Here is a 16435-nt window from a genome sequence, read left to right on the forward strand (position 1 = left end):
TTCTGGAGCCTGGAAGGAATTTCGGACCTCCCGGAGGGAATAGGCTGGAAGAAGGAGCCCGGCCCTCTGCTGTCCTGGGGCCCGGCCGCTGGGGGACGCGAGCAAAGGCCAGCCCTCGCCCAGTCTTGCACAGAGAGCCACGTGGGCTTGTTTTCCGAGGTTTGTTGGGGGGACTGAGCTTCACTTCAGGAAGGGGGAGGTCGGTGGTTTGGGGTGGGGGGAACCCAGCTGATGGGGGCCCCTGTGAAGGCCCGCCCCGTCCAGGCTGCTACGCATGGCTTCCCTACAACCCCCAGCCGGGGCCAAACCCTCGTGCTTCGGCCGCTGCTCCTTCCCCGAGCGGCCCTCTCCCTTGCCCTGAATTTCTTTCTCGCGTCCAGTGTCAGGCAGGCCGTGCAGGAGCTGCGCCGCCCCCCGCTGCGTCCTCCAGGTCACCCCGGGCCCCTCCTGGCGGCTCCAGCGTGCTGTGTTAATCCTCCGTCCTCGCAAGGATCTAGTCTACTGCAAGGTCTGTGGCTTTAACGTAGGGTTTTGTTTTTGTTTTTGAACGTGTTTCTCTTCACCTTTGTGGCAACAAGAGTTCTCAGCACCGGGCCTGGCACATAGTACTTTGCCCGGTGACCGTGTGCATGACGCGTCCGGCCTGGACTAGTGCCGGGCGCCCTAAGCCCTGGGCCACAAGGGTGAGGCGGGGACCCCTGGAGGCGTATGGCCTCGTGGAAAAGGCACACCCGCTTGCAGTTTAATAATCATCAAATAATGAGCTAAATTCTAACACTAAGTCTGCGAGGGGTGCGGCTCTGCCGTGGTTGTCCCGGGTGCGGGGTCAGGAGCCGGAGTTGGAGCCGAGCTGCCCGGCCTCGTCGTCCCACTGCACGAGGGCACTGACGGGGCCCATCTCCATAGGCTCTGGGGCGCGTAATCTATGCCCGTCACAGCTGGCTTTTGCTGGGGCCGGGGGCCCGGGGGTGGGGGCAGATGACAGGGGCCAGTGGCGCTGGCACTGCATTCAGAGGTGGGGGCTCTAACCTGAATTTCTGCAGAGAAGTCAGTGTGTGTGTGTGTGTGGGGGGGGCCTGCGACCCTGTGAGGCCTCAGGTGGGGCAGCTCCGGGGAGAAGTGAGCTCCTGGGAGCCATGGGGAGGCCTGGGTGACCGTGTCCCCTGTGGCCTCTGAAGCTGCTGCGTCAGGGATCCCCGGGGGAATCAGTGGTTTAGCGCCGCCTTTGGCCCAGGTCATGACCCCGGGGTCCTGGGATCAAGTCCTACGTCGGGATCCCTGCATGGAGCCTGCTTCTCCCTCTGCCTAGGTCTCTGCCTCTCTCTCTATGTCTCTCATGAATAAATTAAAAAAAAAAAAAAAAAGAATCTGCTGCATCAGGCCAGGCCCAAAGGCTGTGTTTTGTTCCTGGCGAGCTTGAGGCTGAGGGACAGGCCCAGGCAGGGCCTGGGTGCTGAGACTTGGTGCCCAGCTATTTCCTGGGAGCAGCCCAAAGCCCTGCCCTGCCGGGCGCCTCCCGAGTGCCCCCCTGCAGGCAGGCCCCCCGGGAGCCTCAGCCCAGATCCCTAACTGGGCTCCAGCCTCGGTTAGCACAGGGCATGTTTTCTGCTTGGGGCTTTGTTTCAGGTGCAGCCCCAAGCCAAGGGTTCCCTGGGGGGACGTCCTCGCTCCCTGCGTCTGTACTTTGAGCCAGCGGCCTCTCCTCCCGAAGCCCAGGCCCGAGTCTCCAGTGGAGGGTCATCAGCGCCGTCCCCCACTGGCGGAGTTAAGTGTGATTCCACTTTGCACGGCCACCGTCCTCCCCCGTGTGCTCCTCCCGGGTCCTGGGAGGGGAAGGAATGGGCCGGAGCCCCTGTGACTCCGCAGGCCTGGAGCGGCCTCTGTCTCCGGAAGGGGGGGCAAGGACTGTCTGTGACCCCGCAGCCCTGGGGGCCGGGAGCAGTCACCTGCCTTGCTGGCAACCCCCGGGCTGGTCTCCCCACCAGCCAGCTCCCCCCCAGCCGGGGCTCCTGGGGCGAAGGGCCAGGAGGGCACCTTGGATGTCTCCCAGCAAGAGGCTCGGGCGGTGGGACGGGAAGCGCCTGGCGGGGCTGTGAGGGGGCCTGTGTCCCGCGGGGGGTCGCTGTGAGGCTCCCCCTGGGAGGAGGCGGCGCAGAGGCCTGGGGGCCCGGCGGGGCGGGGGCAGCACCTGCGCCCGGAGGGAGGGAGGGAGGGGGGGGCGGCAGGCGAGGCCCCAGGCAGCGCTCCCGGGCCTGGCGGTGGGCTGGGGGGGGGCGCGGGCCAGGCCCTTGGCACACGCGAGCGGCACTGGCGCACCTGGGCCTCCTCCCGGGGCCCCTCGCACCCTGCGGGGACCGGGGACGGGCCGGGCGGGCCTCGGGGCCGCGGGGGGGGGGGGGGGGGGGGGGGGCGCCTCTGCCTGCCCGGGCTCGGGACCTCGGGACGCAGCTGGGCTCCGGGGCTCCGCCTGGACCCGCGCCCGGCCTCGGCCGCCCTGGCCCACCCCCGGGCGGGAGCCTCCTGCGGCTGGGGGTGCACGCGGGCTAACTCCACCCCGCGCAGGCCTCACCCCGCACACCGCGCCCCCAGCACGCGCCCTGCACCCCCAGCCGGGGCTGGCGCGAGGCCGGCTGCACCTGGATGCTCACGGGGTGCCCGCACCTGCCGGCCCTGCCCCGCCCCTGCCCCGCTCCTGCCCCGCCCCTGCCACCGCACCTGCCCCGCACCTGTGGCGCACCTGCCACCGCACCTGCCCCGCTCCCGCCCCTGCCCCGCCCCTGCCCCGCCCCTGCCCCGCCCCCGCCCCTGCCCCGCCCCCGCTCCTGCCCCGCCCCTGCCCGCCCCGCCCCCGCCCCGCCCCCGCTCCTGCCCCGCCCCTGCCACCTCCCCCCCCGCCCCGCCCCCCGCCCCTGCCCCGCCCCTGCCCCGCCCCCGCCCCGCCCCTGCCCCGCACCTGCCACCGCACCTGCCCCGCACCTGTGGCGCACCTGCCACCGCACCTGCCCCGCTCCCGCCCCTGCCCCGCCCCTGCCGCCTCCCCTGCCCCGCCCCTGCCCCGCCCCGCCCCGCTCCTGCCCCGCCCCTGCCACCTCCCCCCCGCCCCGCCCCCGCCCCTGCCCCGCCCCTGCCCCGCCCCCGCCCCGCCCCTGCCCCGCACCTGTGGCGCACCTGCCACCGCACCTGCCCCGCACCTGCCCCGCCCCCGCCCCGCCCCTGCCGCCCCGGCTCCGCCTCCTGCCCCAGGGCGCGGGCCTGACAGGACCGGGAGGCCGGGCCGAGCTCGTGGGGCCGCGGGTTCCGCGGGGCGGCCTGGGGGCTCGCAGCGCCTTCGGGGGTGCGGGCGGCTCAGCCCAGGGCCGGGAGGGCGGCCGGGAGGAGGCGGCGGGGCCGCAGGCGCTGGGCTCCCGAGGGCCGCGCCCGCCGTGCCTCGACTTCCCCGCCCGCCGCCGCGGAGGAGCCGGGGTCCCCCCCCCCCCCCCCGGCAGTCGGGAGCCCCCACGGGTTGGAGCCCGCCCCTGGCTCAGCTCTCAGCTCTCGGCAGCTTTCCGAGCCCGGGGATGGAGCCGCCCCCTGGCCCCGCGGCCCCTGCTGCCCTGGAAGGTCGCCGCCCCTCGCCCCCCGCGCCCGGACCCCACGACGGCCCGGCCCGGCCTCGGCGCCCGCTGGAGACGCAGCCTTGGCCGCCTCGGGGAGGCCACGGGGCTCAGGCCCCCTGCAGGTCCCCCAGGCCTGCTCTCGGGGCTGCAGGCGACCTGCAGAGCCTTACGTTCCTCCCAAAGGCTTGCTCCCTCCCGTCCTGGGCCTTCCCGCGACTGTGCCCTCCCCGGAGCGTGAACCCACAGCCCTCACTTGGCCGGGGCTGCTCCTTAGGGAAGGCGTCGCTGCTGCCTCACCCTGGGGCAGGTGACCTACGGCACCTTGTAGCTCCCCTTTGAAATATTCCTCTCCCTTGCAGTGACCCGGACGGGGTGCATAGTCCCCGTTGGTGAGGCCTAGTGGCCTAGTTTGTATGTATAGCGACTGTGCCTGTTTTGTTTTGGGGTACCACCCTTCCTTCAGTGAAATTGGGTGCAATTGAGCATGTGACCCAGTCTAGGCCAATCAGTGGAGCCCATCCCTTGGCTTCAGCGATTGGCTCCAGTCAGCAGGTGCTCCATAGAAGCCAGTCCCTGCTGGTTTGGGTCTTTGGGACCCTTGACTCACTTCTAATGGCCTGAGGTGGTAATAGTGTGACCTGCAGGTTGCCTAGGCCGCTGTTACTAGCCTGAGAATTGAATGAACCAAGAGGGAGCAAAGCCAAGAGATGGGTTCTAGTGACAGCAGTTAAGCTTTATTTCTATTTTTTTAAAGATTTTATTTATTTATTCATGAGAGAGACAGAGACACAGGCAGAGGGAGAAGCAGGCTCCCTGCGGGGACCCCGACGTGGGGCTGGATCCGGGGACCCCGAGGTCACAACCTGAGCAAGGGCAGCGGCTCCACAACTGAGCCCCCCAGATGCCCCTGCATTGAAGCTTGGAATCAAGCTGTTCCCCAAGCCAACTCTGTCCTTGCAGGCTTCGGTTATAGGAGGCGATCGATATTTATTTATTTATTATTTATTTATTTATTTATTTATTTATTTATTTATTTATGAGAGATACAGAGAGAGAGAAAGAGAGAAGCAGGCTCCATGCAGGGAGCCCGACGTGAGACTTGATCCCGGATCTCCAGGATCATGCTCCAGGCTGAAGGCGGCGCTAAACCGCTGAGCCACCTGGGCTGCCCTCGATTTTCTTGTTAAACATTGGCCTGTTTGGGTTGGATTTGCTGTTGGTTGCAGTTGGAATAATCTAAGTGATAACCTTGGTCTGTGTTACTTTACTTTTGCTAGGAGTGCGGGGACGACTTCTGCGTCCCCAGGCCCCGGTTCAGTGTCTGGCCCGTAGGAATGTTCACCAAACGGATGAAGACATGACGAAAGGGGCCTCAGCGCTGCTCCAATCCCACCCCTTCTTCCTTTCGGACTTGACAATGAGGCAGTGGGTTGTGGTTCTTTCTGGGTGACGGACGGTTTTGTTACGACCCGTTGGAACTAATTTTCATTAGAAAATTAAAAGCAGCCACTTACAAGCCATGCCTAGAGGGGCTCTGGGAAAAACCTATTGCTTAATGAGATTTTTAGAGTGCCTGACAGTTCTGTCAAGATTTCTTTGGCTTACAGGTCTGAGAACTCTTAAGGATTCTCTGTGAAAATCAATAAATTCTATCATCTATCATCTATCTATCTATCATCTATTTCTGCTTAGAGGAGTACAAAGAAACTCTGAAAAGATATACAAGAAATTAATAAGAATGGTTACCTGAGGATTTGAGTGGAATTGGCTCTGTGACAGGCAGGTGGAGGAGTGAGGATTTTTATTTTGTTTGAATTTTGAGCCACATGAATTGAGTCTTTTCAAAAACTGAGTCGAAGAAAATCCATGAGTATAGAACCCCTCGGAGCCATTATCAGCTTGTAACGGCTGGAGCGGGAGGCATTTGTGTATCAGCTTGTTTCTCAACCTGGGGAGCTGGCTTCAGCGGGGAGGCTGTGATAGTCTGGGCAGGAGTGGTTTGTCTTGTTTGCGGGGGTAGGGGGAGGTAGAAAAAGGGGACCACCCGGAGAGGTCTGGCCCCGGGCAGGCCACACACCTGACAAGGTGAGAGTTAAGAGAATTAGGCTGAAGGTTGGGGGGGGATGGCATTGAAGATACTCTTTCCCAGGGGCCCACCTGCCTGGCTAGACTTGATAATTTCCAAGACTCCTCCGATCCAAAAAAAAAAGTTTCCTGACCCAGTTATCTGTGGATCTGTAGGCACGTCCCCTCAACTTCCCGAGCCCGTTGACTTACCTCTGAGACCAAGGCGCTGGATTAATGGTCTAGGCCGGTGTTCTTCCCAGTTCTGATGCTCTCGTTCTGAGATGCTGTCCTCTCTCCCCGCAACCTGCGCTAAGGCCGCGCCCGGTCCAGAGGAGACACAGGCTACAATCGGGGAAGGATACATGCACCTTCCGGACACACCTGGGATTCAGAGTGTGTGGCAAGGACATCCTCGGTGCCTTCCTCTCGGTAAACGTTGCTCATGGAGGTTAAGTGGGCGGGCGGGCGCGTGACGATGTAGCTAACTGCTCCTCCCCAGCCCGGGGACCTCTGCAGGGCTGAGAACCTGTGCTGGTGACCGTGACCCTAGAAGGGCTGCGCCCGTCCCTCACCTCTGGGGGAACAGGCCAGGCCCTCACCTTGACGGGCAGGCAGGGTGGTGGCTGTGGTTGGCAGCGGCCGGCGGGCAGCAGAGGGGGTGGAGGTAGCCTCTGGGGGCGGCTGGGAGAACACAGACCTGAAGGGGTGGCCTGGGGAGAGCCCTGGCTCCTTTGTGGGGCTGGAGGACAGCCCTGGACGCTTGGCCATGGCCTGTTACGGACGTGGGAAGACAGGAAGTCCAGTGGGAACACTTACCAAGGGCTCACGTTTAGATTTTGATATTACGGCAATAAATATAGGCATAGAGATTCCGGGACGGGACTGAAAGGTGCCCTGTCGTGTAAAATTGGCAGCTCCTGGCCTCCAGCTGTGGCGCTGGGTCAAGAGCAAGAGCAGCTGCCACAGGTGGGGGAACAGCGCCGAGGTGAAGAGCTGTTCAGGCCCCGTAGAACTACTGAGTATAGTGCACCGTAAAAAAAAAAAAAAAAAAAAATATATATATATATATATATGTACAATTATTAGAACCTATAGTGCTTAAGATGTACTGTAAAAATATTTGTATATATGCATAGAATTTACATATTACATATATTTGTGACTAATTTCTGTAATAATCTTGTGTGGCTCATACTTTGGTGTTAATATGATGATTTGCTCAATGGAATCATTTAAATAATAGAATTTTTGTGGTCCTGTTTCGAGCATTCATGTTCTGACAGACGGGGTGGGGGGGGGGGAGGCGGACCCGGCTCTTGTCCGTGAGTGGGCCCTGTGGGGGATGGCTGGCCCCACCGAGCCCTCGTCTGCAGGTGCTGGGCTTGAGGTTGCCCAGGCAGCCAATAGGACTCTATCTTTTTCTTTGTTAAGAAAACAAACAAACAAAAAATTCAGTCAGTATCTCTATCATCCATCCATCCATCCATCCATCCATCCACCCATCCATCCACACACCCATCTACCCCCCATCTACCCATCCACCCACTCACCTGGCCACCCGTCCATCCATCCACCCACCCATCCACCCACCCACACATCCATCCACCCGTCCACCTATCAATCCACATACCCATCCACCAATCCACTCATCTACCCAGCCATCCACCACCCATCCATCCATCCACCCATCCACCCACACACCCATCCATCCATCTACCCACCCATCTACCCATCCACCCACCCACCCATCCATCCACACACCCATCTTCCCAGCCATCCACCCAGCCATCCACCCCCATCCATCCACCCACCCACACATCCATCCACCCATCCACCCATCCACCCACCCACCTGGCCACCTGTCCGTCCACCACCCATCCACCCACCCATCCATCCAGAAGGACGGGTGCCAAATGAACAGTAGCCACGTCGTGGGAGAGTGGAGGGATTGCTGCACTTTTTGTGTATTGTAGTAGTTGAGTGCACACAAAAAGTGAGAGGTATGAAATGATGTTTTTTCTTTTGTGTTCCTGTGTACATGTAAATACCCAAGATTAAAAATAAAACCCAATCACTGTCTTCTGGGAATATTCGTGCTGACTGGTCACGCTCTAGGGTCACGGAGATACAGTTTCCTGGGGGGTGGGAAGCCTGTCAGCACAAGTCACCCCCCCATCCCCCAGCGGCTTCCCCGGTCGCCGATGCCAAGGCCGGGCCCTGATTTCCCACCCCTTGTTGGCGGGAGGAGGCCTTTCATTGTCCCGCTCACCCGCTCACTTAGGTCCCCTTAGATTCCTGGACGGGCTCCAGGAGTCGTATTTTTTTACGTGAGTTGCTGGGGTTGTTCCCGTCTTCTCCCAGAGGCGGGGCGTAGGCAGGGGAGGCGCGCAGGGTGCAGAGGGTCATCACCCCTGGGCGACGGGGGGCGACGGGGGGCGACGGGGGACGACGGGGGGCAACGGGGGCCCAGCCTGCCGTCCTGCAGCCCGTCCACCAGCAGGCGCCCGGGAAGGGCCCGGCCTGCCGGCTCCGGTGCACGTCTGCCCCCTGTGGGCCGCGGTGTCCCCCGGGGACTTTCCGCCGGTCGTGTAGGGCTCAGGACGGGGGCTGTTTAGAACTCTATCTCTCTGTTTTCCACGGTGGGCCTCCCTGGACCCCCAAGATCTCGGGGCATGACTGGGTGACTCCACAGCAGCAAGAATCACAGGCCCTGGAGGGGGAGTGGGGGCCGTGCCAGGTTGGCGGGTTCACCCTGGCCCCGCGCGGGCTGGGCCACTGGGACTTGCCTGCACGTGCCTGTCCCGGGGGCGGGGGGGTGGGGTGGGCTGCGCAGTGGCCCGACGATCGCGGCCCCCGGGGAGTAGGCTGGCCGGGCAGCGGGGCCTGCGGGCCACCGGGGTCATGCCCTGAGCCACCCAGGAGGCGCCCGACAATAGCGGTTTTTTAGAAAAATCTTTTAACACGTGAACTTGCAAGGGCTTCTGCGTCTTGTAAAGTTTCTGCTTCGGCCTCCAGTGGTGTCCAGCGGACCTTCGGGAGTCCTGACCCGGACTCGGGGTTCTCGGAGGCGGGCCCACGGAGCTCTGAGGCGCGGGTCCCACCGCCAGGCCTGGGCGTCCCTTCCGGTCGGCGGCTGCAGCTCTTCCCCACGGCAGGGGCCAGTCCGCGTGGGGCTCCGACCTGGGCCGCGGCCGTGACACCACGCCGGTTCCGGGACTGCGAGGAGCACAAGCGGTCACACCCGCTGAGCCCGAAGTGACGATCTTAGAATGATGACGTCGGGCAAGCAGCCTCCCGAGAGGCGGTCAGTCCTAGAGGGGACATTAGAAAGTCCCTGCCCGAGCTCCTATTTGGGAACCGCTGGTGCAAGCTGTTAACAAACACCTTTTCTTTTTTAAACAGATGAGGACAATAGCCCAAGGCGCTGCGCCCACGATGCTACTGCTGTGGGGGACGTGCTCCCGACCCGACGGCACGCCCGCACACCTGAGGCCTCTGTTTCTTAAGTACCCTGCTCGGGCCACGCCGTGGACTGACTGCAGCCAGGATCGGGCCGAGCCCGCAGGTGACCGCCCGTGAGGCCAGGAGCTCCGGCCACCTGCTCCACGGGGCCTGGGTTCCCCGCCCCGACCAGTGGCCTCTCGCTGCGGCTCCCAGAGTCCCCGCCGCCCACCTGGCTGCACCTGGCCACTCACCGCGCCTGCTTCCCCTGCACCACACTGTAGAAGACACCTGGAGGTCGATGCCGGCCAAAGTGGGGCCCTCCGTCCTGGGACCCGAGGGGTTTCTGTCCTTGGCCAGCGGCCGCACTGGGGAGCCCGGGGTAGCAGCCCTGCACCCCTCGGCGCGGCTCCTCCTTCCCTGCACACGCAGATGCACTTGGGTTGATCTGGGTTTGAATCCTACTCTGCTAGGGACAGCCCATGCGACTTTGGGCAAGTTCTCTGTGCCTCAGTTTCCTCAACTGTAGGTAAGAACGGTGCTGAAACCGTCTCGGGGGTTCATCCCTCTCGCCTTTCCTCTGGATCTGATCTCTGGCAAACCGAGGCTTCTGTGTCTGTCCGAAGCCCCCCGGCTCCCTGATAACAACCTGTGCTACCCACAAACTCAACACACTCGTGATCGACAGGGGGTTGGTCCGTGGGCCGCGCGCAGCAGCGTCCAGAGGGCTTCGACGGCCTTCAGAAGACAATTCAAACACGGTTTTCCCCCCTTGGGTACTTTGTGCTTCTCTAGCCAGAGATGCGCTGTGGGGTTTCTTAACAACCTGGATGTTAGTAGCATCAATTCTATTCGAAACTGAGAGCCGGGGTGTAGACTGCTGACCCCGGTGTGGGAAGCAGCGGTCCAATGGTCAGGGTGACTGCGCCAGGCCGTGAGACGACGTCGTGCATGGAAACCGCCTTATTTCTAGTGTGATCCTGACTTTCAGGTGGATCCATTCCCCTAGAGCTCTGATCCCTGCTGTTTGGTTGGAATCCCAAGTGCCTCCCGGGCTCTCATCTCAGCACCACCTTATTCTTCTTCCCGTTTCTCCCCACCCCTGCTCCCCGTCCTCTCTCTCGGCCAGCTCTTCACCGTGCCTTCTGGAATACCTCTGCCTTCACTGAACGTGGCCTCCTTGAGGGCCTTCCATCCTCAGAGTGGGGGATGTCAGCAGGTGAGGACCTGCGGTCCTCCTGGAGGAGGAGGCTGATTGTCAACGGTAGGCCTGCGCCCACTCACGTCACGCGGAGGAAGCGTCTGTCTGCTTTCTCTCTGGGCTGCTTCCCGGCGGCCCGATTCTATCCTCAGGGATACACGGGACGCGTTTCCTAATTCAATCCCGCTTGCCCGGGCAGCCTCAGGTCTCTCCACTCCATTCATTCCCCCACGTTCACTGTGGAAAAGGAGCCAAGGCAATTTACTTGTGACTCTTCTAAAACATTGAGACAACCTAGGAATCGTCTACAAGGAGGAAGAACTTCCTTCTCTCCCAACCCAACGGGCTTTAGACGCCTGTCCCCCATCGGGACCCCACTTACTTGTGGGCACACTCGCCATCTCAGTGGTGAAGGGGTTCACCTCTCTCCTCCTCTGCCTGAAAGCCCCAAGGGGACGCAGATGTTGCCTTTTTGAAACCTAACATCTGCCTGACCCACCAGTCTGGGCGCTGCCCCCCTACAAGGGCCCCACCTCCCGGTGTACGGGAGCCACGGCACGGGGCCCACACGTCCTCCGACGAGGAATGGTATTCGGTACCCTTTCCTAGTTAGGAGGAAACACGTTCTTAAGTCCGACTGTCATTGTATGCGTGGGCCCAAGGACACAGTGTCTCACCCACAGGGCCCAGGACGTTAGCGGAACCGCTGAGCGATCATTCAAGACGTTAGGGCCCGAGATCGAATACTCAAGATGAAAACACTACGCACACAAATAATTATAATACAAGGTATATATGAGAAGCAGGAAGTTTGAGAGCAGATGAAAGTGGGGAGAAAGCACATCTTTAGGCCCGGGTGGCAGGTGGGTAGGGAAGGTTCACAGGATTTGTATTACGTGCTCGACCCTTTTTGGTCTCAAGACCCTTTTACTCTCTTAAAGATTATGTGAAGCCTGAAGAGCTTGGTTCGTGCAGTTCTATCCGGGTTATTTATCATATTACAAAATTACAGCTGAGAACATTATTGAAGGCAATTTTGAAAATAATAAACCCATTACATGCAGTTACGTTTCTATGAAAATGAACATTTTCCACCACAAACATATCGCTTCAATCTCTCACTGGATGGAAGACATCGGGATTCTCATAGCTCCTGCTGCCTTTGCTCTTGGGATCTTGTTTTGGTTGAAGCCTTAGGAGAAAATACAGCCTGATGCGGACGCGTAGTTGAAGAGGGAAGAGTATTTTCATCGTCTGCCCAGGTGGCTGTGGCTCTTCAGGACTTGACTGGTGCGAGTTTTTTAAAGTTACTTGTGCCGTGGAAGCCAAAATCACATCAGTGAACGTGTAGTTCTGTGTCGCATAAAGATCATCGGCCTTCTATTTTAAATGCAGAGTTTTGTAATATCATGCATTGGTCATTTAGCAATGTGAATTGTGCAGATCTTCTAAGTGTTGTCGCATTGCATTATTTGGATGGAAAAATAAAAACCACTTGTTCCTATCACTGGGTTTGTCAGCAAAGTCTTTACGTATCGGGGAAGACATCACACTCACAGTGGTCGATATGTTTTCCAGAATCCTTATTTTTGCTTGAAGATTTGATTTTTATCATTGGCAACAAGCCCTGGCGGTTGTTTTTTTTTTTTTTTTTTTCCTGGAGGTGACTCACTTAGTTAATTTTTTGAGAAAATGTATGTCAGGTATTCAAGTCTGAATGCGTACAACTGTTGTTTTTTTTCTGTTTTTGAAGGTTTTATTTATTTATTCATGAGAGACACAGAGAGAGAGAGAGAGGCAGAGACACAGGCAGAGGGAGAAGCAGGCTCCATGCGGGGAGCCCGATGTTGGACTTGATCCCGGGGGGCCCTGGGGTCACGCCCTGAGCCGAAGGCAGGTGCTAAACCGCTGAGCCACCCGGGTCCCCCCTGTACAGCTGTTGTTGTTTCACACGAGAATGAATTCACAAAAAAAGTGGTTTGTTCAGCTCACAACTCAATTGCACGGGTGCTTTCTGTGTCCTCCCCACTTAGACGGTGTAGGAGAAAGAGACGTTCTTGGAGGCCCGGATTAATGAAGTCAGTAGTTTTCATTGTCTTCAGGGACATTCTGAAGTGGAACTGGCCTTGTCTCCTGCCAACTGCCTGTGCCGTTACACTGGAGCCGCCGGGTGGGGGGCCAGCCCGCTGACCCACGTTGCACCATCGGTCCTAACGCCCGCACGGTGGAAAAGGAGGTTGATGTCCTCGGTTTACGAAAACAGGTGTGAGCACGCGGGGCCTCCTGCGGGGACCCCGAGAGCGGGCAGCGCTCCTCTGCTTGGAAGCGGAGGGAGCCGAGGAGGCCCAGATGCCGCGGGACCAGCAGTTAGGGTTAAACAGGGAGAGGAGGCTACCGGGACGGGCTTTTCGTTTTGTTTTTGGGCGCTTTAGCGTCAGGTTATATGAAAATAAAGCTGGCTGGGTTTATACTTAACTCATTGTGAAATAAAGACGAGCACGTAGCTGCTTTTCTCATGAGTAATGCTTAGGGAATGAAGCGCTTTGCTGTACCGAACCTGTGGCACTATTTGATTTAGACGGTATTATTTTCAGAAGGAAAAAGAACAAACGTTTATTAGGCATTTATTGTGACCTGAATGCCATGCCAGTCACTTTTCATATAATGTAATCCTTACAATAGGCTGATAAAAGAGGTTTCACCGTTCGTATAAATGGGGCGAATGAGGCCCAAAAGGTTAAGTAACTTTCCAAGGGACGTGACTCAACTCTGATTCGGTAACATTTCCCATCGTCACCTATTATCTCAAGGCGTCTGGGGAAAGTCTGAAAACAAAATTAACAACCACAACCCCATATATACCCATATGACCACACAACTTCTAAAATACGGCACGGAACATGGTCACAAACCCAAATAAATGTATTAGAGCTCTAGAGAGAGAGAGACTGCATATTTGGGATTTTTTGTTCCCTTCAAGAACTATTTTAAATAATATGGAAAGCTGATTACTAACGGAACATTGGCTGGCAGGTATTTTTTTTAAGTTTTAAGAATGCACCTGCGGGGCGCCCGGCTGCCTGGGTTGGTAGGCCGTGCGGCTGCGGAGCCCCATGTCGGGCACAGAAGTTCCTTAAAGATAAAATCTTAAAAAACAAACAAACAAAACAAAACGTAACAATGGAGAAAAGTCAGCACTTGAAAGTCACTGCTAAGCTCGTCACGGTCCTTATTGGATACAAACCCCTTTTTTACTCCGTATTTTAAAATATCAGATCATGGAGAAAAGGAGGGAAGGCAATCCAGAAGCAGAGTCTGATGCCAACTTCTTTGGTCCGAGAGAAAAGAAGGGGTGCGAGGCGTCCCGAATCCCGTCCAGGGCCCGCGTGGGCGCCTCCACACCCGCAGGGCTCGCCCTTCTGCACGTGGAGCGGCTCCGTCCACCCCCGCCGGCCCAGCGGCTGCCCGCAGTGTGGCCTTGGCCCGCGTGGCCCACGTGAGGCCAGCAATGTGCACACACCTGGGGGCAGCGGCAGAGCCCTCGCGTGACCTGGGGCCCAGAGGCCGTGAGGCCGGGGCCACCCCCCCGCTGGCAGACCGCTGCCCTCCCTCCTGGGATCCCCGCGCTCCCGTCAGGGGTCTGACCCCCCACGGACGCCGGACTCTCCTCCCCCTGCACGTCCGGGGGCCTCAAGGGATCCTGTGCCAGTGGACATCACGGCTGCTCAGGGCCTGCGTGTCGGTGGTTGGAAGGCATTTGGGAACAAGAAAGGATCACCAAGGCTTCAAGATGAAGGAGAATGATGAAAATTGTGGTCCTGCTAATAGGACTTTTGTTGGTGACACGTCTGAGAAAGCTCCAGACATGCTCGTAAGACAACTGGCTGCTAAGTGCGCCTTGGCCTTGAGCTGGGGGTACAGGGGCATCCGGGCAGCTTCAGCCTTCGGATTTGGGAGCTCACGGAGCCGGAACTGCCCCCTTTGCATCCAGGTTATGGAGCGTAGAAGCTGCTTGTTAGAGCTGATGCCAGGACGAAGGCACACTGGTGAATGGGAAGCAAAGCAGCTTCTGGAGCGAAGGCTGGGCCACACTGTCAGCAAGGACAGGCACCTCCCGTGGGGAGACTGAAAGATCAGATGGTCAAAGGGCCTTTGACGTTTGAATACACGCATCTCTGGGGAGCTCGGTGCCCGCTCACAAGAGTCTGACTCTCATCCCGGGAGGAGGAAAGAGAAGGAGGAAGTTTCCAGACACTTCTCCAGGCCTCACTGACCAAGTACCCATTTACCACGGAGGACGATAGAAGTGGTAGGAATGGGAGAAAACCAGAGAGACCTGATATCCCAAGAAATCAGCACATTCAGAGACACACACAAGAAACTGGGGGACAGGCAGGGAGGAAGTGGAAAAGGACGTCGATAAAGGACAGAGAGGAAGAGGGAAGGGATGTGAACGGGAGCGGGAAGGGCAACGGGCCCGGGCCTGCGACTGAGCTCAGGTCGGAATAAGGACGGCAGTGGATGGAGGGTGAAGAGCAGAGATGGTGAGAGGGAACCGCGGGGGGGAGGGGGGGCCAGGAGCAGGGCTGAAGGACAATGAAGAAGATGCAGATGATCGAAGAAAATGTGAACAAAGACTCTGAAAGAAGGGAGCTTCTTCCCAAGAGCAGGGAACTGGGAACACAGAGACCGGAAGGAAGCCTGGGAGTAAAGAGGGGGGCTCGAAGGGAAGAGAAGAGAAATGGCCAAAGGAGCTCACGACTGAAAGACCGGGGAGAAGGGGACAAGCTACAGGAGGCCGGGGAGCGCCTCGTGGATGCAGACGTGGACGCGCAGCTCTGGGGCCTGGAGCAAGAGGCCGAGCCATGTGGACAAGGACGGGGAGAGCAAGAACCAGAGCCAGAGGATGAGGAGGAAGGAAAGCACGGACACGAAGAGGAGGAGGAGGAGGCCTGGAGGAAGCACAGAGAGGAGCCCAGCTCCCCTGGCTCTGGGCCATTGGGCCTGGGGAGGAGGCTGCTGGGGGAGGAGGCTCCCGGGGAAGAGGCTCCTGGGGAGGAGGCTGCTGGGGGAGAAGGCTCCCAGGGAAGAGGCTCCTGGGGAGGAGGCTGCTGGGGGAGGAGGCTGCTGGTGGGGAGGCTCCTGGGGAGGAGGCTCCTGGGGGAGGAGGCGCCTGGGGGAGGAGGCTGCTGGGGGAGGAGGCTCCTGGGGAGGAGGCTGCTGGGGGAGGAGGCTGCTGGGGGAGGAGGCTCCCGGGGGAGGAGGCTGCTGGGGGAGGAGGCTCCCGGGGAGGAGGCTGCTGGGGGAGGAGGCTCCTGGGGAGAAGGCTCCCAGGGAAGAGGCTCCTGGGGAGGAGGCTGCTGGGGGAGGAGGCTCCTGGGGAGAAGGCTCCCAGGGAAGAGGCTCCTGGGGAGGAGGCTGCTGGGGGAGGAGGCTCCTGGGGAGAAGGCTCCCAGGGAAGAGGCTCCTGGGGAGGAGGCTGCTGGGGGAGGAGGCTCCCGGGGAGGAGGCTGCTGGGGGAGGAGGCTGCTGGGGAGAAGGCTCCCAGGGAAGAGGCTCCTGGGGAGGAGGCTGCTGGGGGAGGAGGCTGCTGGTGGGGAGGCTCCTGGGGAGGAGGCTCCTGGGGGAGGAGGCGCCTGGGGGAGGAGGCTGCTGGGGGAGGAGGCTCCTGGGGAGGAGGCTGCTGGGGGAGGAGGCTGCTGGGGGAGGAGGCTCCCGGGGGAGGAGGCTGCTGGGGGAGGAGGCTGCTGGGGGAGGAGGCTCCTGGGGGAAGAGGCTCCTGGGGGAGGAGGCTGCTGGGGGAGGAGGCTCCTGGGGAGGAGGCTGCTGGGGGAGGAGGCTCCTGGGGGAGGAGGCTCCTGGGGGAGGAGGCTGCTAGGGGAGGAGGCTCCCGGGGAGGAGGCTTCTGGGGGAGGAGGCTCCCGGGGGAGGAGGCTCCCGGGCAGGAGGCTCCTGGGGGAGGAGGCTGCTGGGGGAGGAGGCTGCTGGGGGGAGGCTCGGGGATGCTACTCCTCGGAAGACCCCGCAGGCCAGGCCGGCAGCAGCCTTCACCGGGAGCACAGGCCAGAAGAGCGCCGCGGCCACTGGGTGCTGCCCGCGGTCCTGGTCGCCGGACTCCCCGCTGACCGTG

This window comes from Canis lupus, chromosome 29 (genome assembly GCF_011100685.1).
Source record: "Canis lupus familiaris isolate Mischka breed German Shepherd chromosome 29, alternate assembly UU_Cfam_GSD_1.0, whole genome shotgun sequence".
Classification (NCBI taxonomy): Eukaryota; Metazoa; Chordata; class Mammalia; order Carnivora; family Canidae; genus Canis; species Canis lupus.